The sequence below is a fragment of the Mesoplodon bidens genome (genome assembly GCF_964165515.1).
Source record: "Mesoplodon bidens genome assembly, contig: HAP1_SCAFFOLD_301, whole genome shotgun sequence".
Lineage (NCBI taxonomy): Eukaryota > Metazoa > Chordata > Mammalia > Artiodactyla > Ziphiidae > Mesoplodon > Mesoplodon bidens.
The window spans coordinates 224,870-234,923 of NW_027672415.1; the positions used below are offsets into that span (position 1 = coordinate 224,870).

Here is a 10,054-nt window from a genome sequence, read left to right on the forward strand (position 1 = left end):
GAGGAGCTGCCTTGAATATGAATCAAATAATAATTGATTTATATATCACCAGTTCAGAACTAACTCATCTGTTTTCGACACCTCACCATAGATATGAAATGAGAATGAGTGGAAAAAGAGGCTTCTGAAGGCAAACAGTCATAAAACCCATTATTATTCTGTAAAAAGGAGACTATACAGTCTTACCTTCAGAACCTCAACTCAAACAAAGACATGTAGCAGCCTCAGTAGGATATAATCGCAACAGAAAAAATACAAGCAGAAGGCAGAGGAAAAAGAAGTGCCATTTGGTATGGGAATAAATAGCTCTGTATGTCTCAAAAGCCTCCTATAAACATGTCTGGGTGTCAATATAGTGTAATAATTAATATCCATAAACCCTGAGTCTTAAGAAAAAAGAACTGTATCTTTTGCTTTCTTTTAGAAAGGGACAGAAAGGTAACTATATTTGCTTTAATAAATACAGAGACTTAGTGCACTTAAATATTTGATCAACTAATTTAAAAAATGTTTCTTACAGTATACATCATTTTCTGATGAAACGGGTAAAATAAGGTTCTAGGGTGTGAGGAGGGCATGCGGTATTCTACACATTTTCTTTTCTGTCCTTTTGTAGCTGAATATCCTTTTCCAGGCCTAAAGAAGTAGTAAAATTATGCACCTAAGATTGAATAAAAGGTTTCATAGACATATTTTACATATATGCCATTAGATTTCCACAGAGTTATTTCAGGCTGCTAACAGGTTGCTTGCTTGAGCTGAGACCCCTCTAAACAAAGCCCAGGAAGAAGCTAACAACTGTGAAAGCCAACTTATTTATTCTGTGAGTAACTTGGCTGCAGAACAGACTAATTACCCCTTTAACCACACTGTTTGAACTCATTGTACTTATCTGGGAATCACTATTCTGCAAGTAGAGAAGGGGACTAGGGAAGTTAAAAGAGACAAAAGATCTAAATATGGTCTCTTTGCAGAATCTCAAAGGTCAGGCAACAGGCTTCTTTCTGATGGTTTTAAAAAGAGAAGATGAGCTGTGGTTTAAAGGTCCACTTTGGAATTCAAATTCTACCTCAGGTGTAGCCTGAATGCTAGTCTCCACCTTGAGTGAATCACTGAAGGATCATTTCTCAGCACATAGTCAGTGTTTGTTAAATTTTCATATTATTTTATCCCAGTGAATAATATTGCTGAGGGATTTTGAAACTATTAAATTCCGCCAAAGGACTTGATTCTGTAATGATACCAAACCTTGGAAAATAAAGGAAGTAGAGATTGGTGAATCCTTGACAAATTATTAGAGTTGTAACTGATTGTTTCATAAGGAAAGATAGGGAATGGATCACTTAGGAAACTGAATGAATACTTTGAATCTCATCTATTTCTGTTAAAACTACAGGTTAGTTGAGCTCAAAAATTGTAGGTATAAAAATTGTGTTTTTTGGTAATAAAATTTGTTTTAACCCTTCTCTCAATTATGCATTTAAATGTTGACCAATTCACAAGTAACTGTTTACAGTCGATGGATTGGCCAGTGGCTTTGGGATCATTCATTTTATAGTCTGGGATTTCCAGTGTGATCTTTATTTTCCCATTTATACTCTATTTCATACATTTTATTAGCGGTAGTAGTAGAAATAGTAGTAGTAGTATCATTATTATTTAGTTAGAGTAGAATTGTTTCTATAACTTCTTACGATCAGACATATACTAAACAACACACATTTTGAAAGCACTGGTGTTGGAGTAAATTCGATGTTGATGAGACTAGTCACTGCCCTTAAAGGAGCTTGTCTTCTAGTTGGAAAGATGTGACATATACAATAATCTGAGGCATTAAGTAAATACATGGGTCTGAGGGCAGAAGATCCTGAAGGAAGCAAGCTACAAAGAACTCATTTTGAATCCTGGCATTAATATTGGCAGATCTCCTCACACCTTTTTACGACAGTTATAGACAAAGCAAGTAAGACTGGAGAATACACTGCAATGGCCCAACTAAGATTTAACGTCATTTCAGCCTAGGGGATTCTTTCTAGGCTTTGAGTATATGATAATTTAAATGCTACCTAAATAGTAAATTTACTTTAATGCTGACAACGTAGAAAAGATACTTTGCTGCAAAAGTATACACAGTAGTAACAAGTGGATTTTGGAAGAAACTAATATTTTGTCTTATACTGGTAACTACACTATTGCCCCAGACCTAGCAGCAGCCTTTATACTCTTTGTTGTTTTCTTCTAAGACTGAAGAGCCTCTTTATTGTTTGTGCTGATTTTTTTCCCACCAACAGATCTCAGAGCAATCTGAGTGCACTGGCCAGTTGGGACAAAATTATCATTAGAATTCTTGGCTAGAGAAGAAAGCTCCTAATTTAAGAATGGCTTTTTGCCTTCTGAGAGCTCAGAAGAGCACATTGCAAGCCATCTACATTTATAAAACCTGTTTTAGTATGGAAAATTTCAAACATCTACAGAAATAAAGAGAAAGAAGTAGAAACTTTCATCCATTGTTCTCGTCAAATGTCCATTTCAGGCCAATAGATTGTCTCTGCACCCTCTCTTACTACTACCACCATCATCCCCAGCAATTTTAAAGCAAATCCCAGATTTCTTTTTCTCAGTGAAAACGTCAGTATCCATATTTCTAAAATGCAAGAACTGCCCTTTTTAAGCTCAACTATGTCATTATCACACATCCGCAAATAATAATGATTCCTTAATATCAACAAATAGCCAGTCAGTTCATGTTTCCTTGATTGTCCTCTAAATGTATTTTTATTTTAATAACCATTATTTATTTGATTGCTGATCCAAACACAATTTCTTTTAAAGTATAGGTTTAAAAGAACTCAGTTTGCTCATTTTTCTTGCAAGTATTTGTCCTTGAATTCAAAGCATTCATCCAGTAGGGTTCCCAACTGTCTGGATTATGCTGATTGCATCCCCTTTCTGCTTATATGTTTATCATGCTCCTTTGGTCCATGTATTTACTGTCAGTTGGTAGATAGATCTAGAGCACTGACATAATTCAGGTGTGATTTTTTTGGTCAAGTTTACTTCATAGATAATACTGATGAATTCCAAAAGGAACTATAAAGTGTCTGTCTTACTGTGACGTTGCAGCCATTAATGATCAATGTCTAGATCCATTAATTTATTAAGGGTACCAAATGGTGATATTCTACTAACTAGATGATTATTCATTTACTAGCTAGAACATTATTTCATCAACTACTTGGTTGCCCTGAGTTACAGTTTAATTAGGAAAGGAAGAATAAATGTTTCTTTTATTTTATTTACCAGTTTTACAAAAAAAGAAAAAACAAGAGAGAGAAAGGTTGACTCTTCCAAAGATGACTAATGAGGTATTTTCTTGCTTTGTTGTTGTTTTCAGTGAGGTTGTTATAAATATCGATGCAGAGATTGTCCCCTCTTAGGTTCACGGATCCTGTTCAAGTTGGCTCCTGAGTCCTTTCCACACAACCACAGTAGTCTTTGAAGTCTTCCCAGCTCTCTTATATGACAAGAGGTACCAGGAACATCTTGTTCGTTTCTTATGCTGGATTTGAAATCAGCTGTTTCTCCAAGGAGACATTATCCACTGTGTTTATTCAAACTTGTGTTCCTTCTAGTTTAACCTTCTCTCGAGACATGATTTTTTTTAAACAAATTACTTACTGAATTTTTCACCTTTTCAAATCTTGCTATTCTCCAATCACTTCATTTCTGAATTTTTCTAATTTCTTTTATGTTTTTCTTAAAACCAGTTTCTATTCCTTTGAAAATTTCTTTTACTTTTTCCGCAATATCAGGCAATAAATTTCATTTGTTCTGTGGACGTGTCTTTCTGTGACGTTTTCAGGATTTGCTGGAACTTTCTTTTCACCCCTCTTTTTTCTTTTTTTTTCTCACTGATTTTCTACAGGATGTGAATGGAATACTCTTCTGTCGCTCATTTTTAAATGAAATAAGTTTCCACTTTAGGAGGGAAACATAGATCAGAATATAATTTCTAGCTTCAGAACTCCAGGGCTCACTATCTTCTATTATTTTCACAACATAATTTTTTTTATTTATTTATTTTTTGCGGTACGCAGGCTTCTCACTGCTGTGGCCTCTCCCGTTGTGGAGCACAGGCTCCGGATGCGCAGGCTCAGCGGCCATGGTGCACGGACCCAGCCGCTCCGCGGCATGTGGGATCTTCCCAGACCGGGGCACGAACCTGTGTCCCGGCAGGTGGACTCTCAACCACTGCGCCACCAGGGAGGCCCCACAACATAATTTTAAAAAATGACCTTAAAATTTCTAAAATCTTCCTCCTCGGCCCTCCTATGCCCATTTACCCAGGCCTCCTCTTTCCTGTCCTTGTTGAGTATGGGGATTTGTTCTGGAATGGTGCTTTGGTTTGATAGGTGTCAAGGTTTCACAGACCCCAGAACACTTGGCATCCTCAGAACATTTCAAAGTTCTTGCACTCAGCTGCAAAGTGGAGCCTGCAACATTCACTCCCGGTTTCTGCCGCTGTTCTCAGTGAGTTTTTCAATCTCAGTGAGTTCGTGAACCATAGTAACCTTTGGCTCTCCTTAAAGAGAGAGAGAGTCCTTCCCTCGTCTTCCTCCCACACACCTTGGGATACACATATGTAGGTCTTTTTCCTGTTGTTGGTTTGTTCCTACCTGGCTGTATGTTGCAGTTAATGTGGACACCTTGTTGTAGATGTTGTCTGTGGGTTTTTGATCTTGCTATCCTAGATGCTTTTCTTTCTTCTTTGTGGGGGTGGGGGGTTGTGTATTTAGGGGAGGGGTGGCATATTCAGGGATAAAAATCTTCTCTGTAGCCACCACCATTTCCCCAGAATCCTCTGCCATTAATATTTAAAACAAAATCATGGGAATCATTATCCGGATCCTTAGGATAATCATTACACTGTATCTGTCTTTTTTCCAGGCTTCAAGCTGCCTGTGGCTCACCACGTTAGTATACTGACATGACTGGGCAATGCCTAATTTGATGGGCTCTTTCTGTACTACCTTCCTCCTAATCATGACAGTCTTGTACGCTATACATAGTCTTCTTCACTGATAGGGAATTTAGAAAATACAGGAAGCCATGGGTTTAATAGCTGGAAGTGGAATTAATGTGTTCTTTTTCTCAGGTAAAATATCATAAGACTCCTTAGGCCAAAGTTGTAAAATGAAATCGCAACTTTCCTGGAATCATTTTGCAAACGTGAATGCCCACATAAAGTACACTAGGACTTGAATCCAAGGAATAACACATTTTTAGAGCCTCCAAATGTATAAACTTAGTACAATTCTGCATTACTTCTTAAGGCAACTGAAGAAAATAATTTTGTGATCAAATAAATATTGATTTTATTAACAGTTATTTTAAAAGTTTACAAAACTTATAAAAAATGTTAAGGCTCTATCAGCCTCATCAGTTGTTATTTCTTTTCTAGAATCTTGGATTAAGGAACAGTCGTTTGAGGGGAAACATGGTATAAAATGGGAAGATAATCTAACAGTAAAGATAGTTATATCTCTTCCTGTGTGATGAACTACTCCTAAGCTTGGTGGTTTAAAACAGCAGGCACTTTATCTCCTCACAATTTGTGAATCAGCAGAATGGGCTGGGATCTCCTGGGTGGATCTATCTTGCTTTCACCTGAGGTGACTACTGAGGCTGCCATCATCTGGTTGCTGGACTGGGGCTGGTTGCTTTCACATGTCTGGCCATTGGTGCTGGCTGTGGCCTGTGCCTAGTCTCCACTAGGTTAGCCAGGCTTCCTAACATGTCAGGTTTCCATGAGGACAAGCCCTAAAGCACGAGTACTCTCCAAGCTTCAGCTCTTGATATGCCATTGGGCCAAAGCAAGTCACGTGACCAAGCCCAGGTCAAGGTGGAACAAAACTACACAGGGTGAGAAAACGGGGGGAGGGGCATTTGCACTGGGGGTCAGTAGTCTAACAAACTGCTGCAATAACTCTATAAAGAAAAACACCCCGGAGGACAACTGGTAAAAAATGAATGTGTGCGGGGTGGGGTGGGGTTTGGCATAGGGGGGCAAAGGCAGTAAACAGAGGCTACCAAAATCTGAAGATTCTGGAATTTTTGGAAAATCCACTGGGATTAAAGGAGTTACACAACCATGTTCTGACACCAGAAGAAAGGTGCCAGTTGAGCATCAGGGAAGTCTAGCGCTCTTCCTCCATCGCATCAATTTTCACGTTTCTTTGACTCAGCATATTTGTAGAATGAATCATGACTTTCTATAAATTTTTAATTCAGTTTTTCAAAGAAATAGTGACCTCGCTTCTATCTGCTGTGCCACAAAAATGCCGTAGAAAAAAATTCCTTCTGTTAAATCGCTCACTAGGTGAAACTGTATGTGTAACCTAGTACCAAAGAGGTATTAAGAATCGCCACAGCCGAGCCGGCCCTCCGCATCACGCACCCTATAGCAGCCAGTGGGTGAGCCGGGAGTCGAGGAGGTCACCGTGGGAAGGAGGGGCGCGGGCAGCGTGGCAGCCTCCTTCCGTCTCCGTGGAGCCACCTCTGGCCTCCGGTACAGGGAGTCGTCTGCAGCAGCCAGTGGTGGCCAGCCTTGCAGCGCTGTGTTCTAGGTCAGTAGCTTCCAAGACTCCAGTTGGATTCATTGGAGTAGGCAACGTGGGGAGTCCAGTGGCAAAAGAGCTCATGAAACATGGCTAGCCACTCACCATTGTTGATGTGTTCCCTGATTCATGCAAAGAGCTTCTAGATGCAGATGAACCCTGTAGTGTCTTCTGCAGGGGATGTAGCCGAAAAAGGTGACAGAATTATTACAATGCATCAATGCACTAGAAGCTTATTGTGGAGCAAATGGAATTCAAAAAAAAGTGAAGAAAGACTCACTATTAATAGATTCCAGTACTGTTGATCCTATGGTTTTCGGAGAATTGGCCAAAGAAGTTGAGAAAATGGGAGCGGTTTTCACGGATGCCCCTGTTTCTGGTAGTGTGGGAATGGCTCGATCTGGCCACCTCACACTTAGGATGGGAGGGGTTGAGCTGCTGTGGTACATGGGCTCCCATGTGGTGCATCGTGGAGCTGTTGGGACTGGCCAGGCTTCGAAGATCTGCAAAAACTTGCTGTTAGCTATTAGTAGGATTGGAACTGCTGAAGCTATGAATCTGGGACTCAGGTTAGGGCTTGACCCAAAACTCTTGGCTAAAATCCTAAATACGAGCTCAGGACAATGTTGGTCAAGTGACACTTATAATCCTGTACCTGGGGTGATGGATGGAGTTCCCTCGGCTAATTACTATCAGGGCGGATTCGGAGCAACACTAATGGCTAAGGATCTGGGATTAGCATGAGACTCTGCTACCAGCACAAAGAGCCCAGTCCTTCTGGGCAGTCAAGCCCATCAGATCTGCAGGGATGTTGTGTGTGAAGGGCTACTCAAAAAAAAAAGACTTCTCATCCGTGGTCCAGTTTTTGCAAGAGGAGGAGACATTCTGAGTTTGCCCTCTGGCTGTGAACACTGAAACATTGAAACCAAACTGTGTCTTGGAGCCCCTTATGGCTCACTCCACAGGAAAATGGGCTTAATCAAAGGTCAACTGTCTGCTTTTGAGTGTGTAGGTCAGGGGTTCCCAACCCCTTGGCCTTGGACGGGTACCAGTCCACAGCCTCTTAGGAACCGGGCTGCACAGCAGGAGGTGAGTCGCAAGCAAGCCAACTAAGCTTCATCTGCTGCTCCCTATGGCTCACATTACCGCCTGAACCTCACACACCCCGCCCCCCCTCCCTGGAAAAATTTGCTTCCAGGAAACCGGTCCCTGGTTCCAAAAAGTTTAGGCACCTCTGGTCTAGGTCACAGTAGATCCTGGGATTTTTCACCCATTCTAAACTGCTTATTCTTTTTATCTATTTAGCAAACATACCATCTGTAATTTTTTTCTCTGCAAGCCACTGATGGTAACTGCTAGCTAGCTAGCTGATTGGCCTTTTTCAAAAGTTTGATTCCTAAGCATCTTCAGCTAAAACGCTGCCTACTTCACTCAGGATATTATTTACTCCACTTTACAAATAAAACTAAAATTGTTTTCAACAGGATAAAATCTATCCTCGAGGAAAGAAAAGAAATTGGTGTGAGAAAAGATATTAGAGAAAGGGGAAGTATAGTGAGTTACTACCTGTGTCCCTCAGAAAATTTGTCCTGTTAAATAACCCAGTGGTGATATTCTTGCATTGAGATTACTGGTTTATTTTCTAGGAGTTGTTAAAGCAAGAGAACTCCTTGCTGCATGTTATGTAATTTGGACTCTGTTACATTATCTTGTTGTGCCCCTCTTGTAACAACTTCCCATACTCAGCAAACTTGTTTTTTTCATATTTTTGCTTCCTTGTCCATTTTTACTGCATATTTTTTGACTTCAAAAGAATGACATCTTTAGAACTGTTTCAGAGCCAACGATGATATGTGCTTTAGATAATTATTACACTATGCTAAATATAACCATATTCTTTTGAATTCAAATAGATTTCTATGCTGATAAAAAAAGAGAGGCACATTTCATCAATGTTTAAATAGTATCCTTCTTCCTCTAAAACTTAAAATAGGATTCAGTCTGATTGCTAAAGGGTTATTTTCTTCAACAACAAGAGCTGACTTAGGCCATTTCTTGGCAGTGGAATCTGAGCATAGAGGTCCCTGTCTGACTGCCCTTTGTTTCTCACTCACAGTATCCTGGGTGAGTGTAATGGACGGGCGTGCCCTTATGACTTAGCCCACTGCTACTGCTCCTGATGAGGGCTAATGGTGTGGGCCACTTTAAATCTTGCCCAGCAAAGTGCTGACATCTGGGGTTTCCTATCAAGTTTACCAGATATTTCACAGTAATTTCATAATTTACACAACATAAAAACACTGATTTTGAGCTTAGGAAAGCATTTCATTTAAACAGATAGAGAACACTACTCTACAAAATGGTTTAAAATTTGTGAGCAATTGCATTAAATAAACTCTAATATAAATTAATCTAATACAAGTAAACTAATAGTTGCAAAGCTACTGGTTGCTTCAGAAGCGGTGGCTACGGATAACTTCAAAGTTGTTTCCTCAATTCATTAAGAGGAGAAACTATTTGCTGTCAGCTTCTTCTTGGGGAAGCTTAGTTTGATGCTGATTCGCGTTATGAATGTATAGGAACCATTACTGGTTCTTCCTTTCCATATTCAGTGCACCATTATACTTCTATCCTCTTAAGATCTGGATATCTGTTACTGCTCCTGTTGGCTGGAGCCTGGGAGGAGGAAAGCTATCAAGAAAAAAGGTCAACAAGTGTTAAAGATTTTTAGCATACCACTGAGACTTTTTATCAACCATAATCATAAGAAATAATAATTAAAATTACTTATAGCCTGGTCAGTGAGACCTTGAGTAAATTGTGGAAGCATCCATGTTTCATACAGTTTCAGGGGATGGATATTTCCTGTTATTAACTCTATATCCTCTTCAACTGGAACAGAGAGACCTTTCTCTGTTGAAGCAGTTTGTCTTTTTCCTGGGCATTTTCAGTTTTCTCTTAGGAGAGACTTGTAAAGCTTACATATACAAACTTACACATACACGTATAAAGCAAAGAAGGGATAGGGCAGTCTTGAGAGGACACGGTTTTGTAGCAGGCGCACAAGACAGAGCTAATACTCCCTGATTGCATTTGCCTCCCTAGCCCCATCTCCTTTGTGGAAAGCATCAGCATTCTGACTGGTCTCTGCACCCCACTAACTGGACGGAACACTGCATTGGCATTCTTAGGGAGCACTGATGGTCCCTCCGGAAACTGTGGTTAGAGCTTGTGCAGCCAAAGTGCACAGGAAAGAATCAAATATACTTCAGATAACATGCTTACTCTGTTTTGCTTAATTAGCACTTACTCCCTGTAAGAGGCTGATTTCTGCTTTGACAGGGAGTAATCGAACTCGGTATTCACGCAAACCATAAAATTAAAGTTAACATACCTCAGCTTTTCATCCTACTGGAAGAAATGTATGAAATCTAAAG

The 10,054-nt window shown here is 39.9% G+C and overlaps 1 pseudogene across 1 annotated transcript; it reads left to right on the forward strand.

Annotated features, from left to right (window-relative positions):
* The first annotated feature begins 3,353 nt into the window (after positions 1-3,353).
* Positions 3,354-9,198, forward strand: LOC308610235 (3-hydroxyisobutyrate dehydrogenase, mitochondrial-like; annotated as a pseudogene). Its single transcript has 2 exons — positions 3,354-3,365; positions 6,465-9,198. The product of its transcript is annotated as a 3-hydroxyisobutyrate dehydrogenase, mitochondrial-like (transcript).
* The last annotated feature ends 856 nt before the right edge of the window (positions 9,199-10,054 follow it).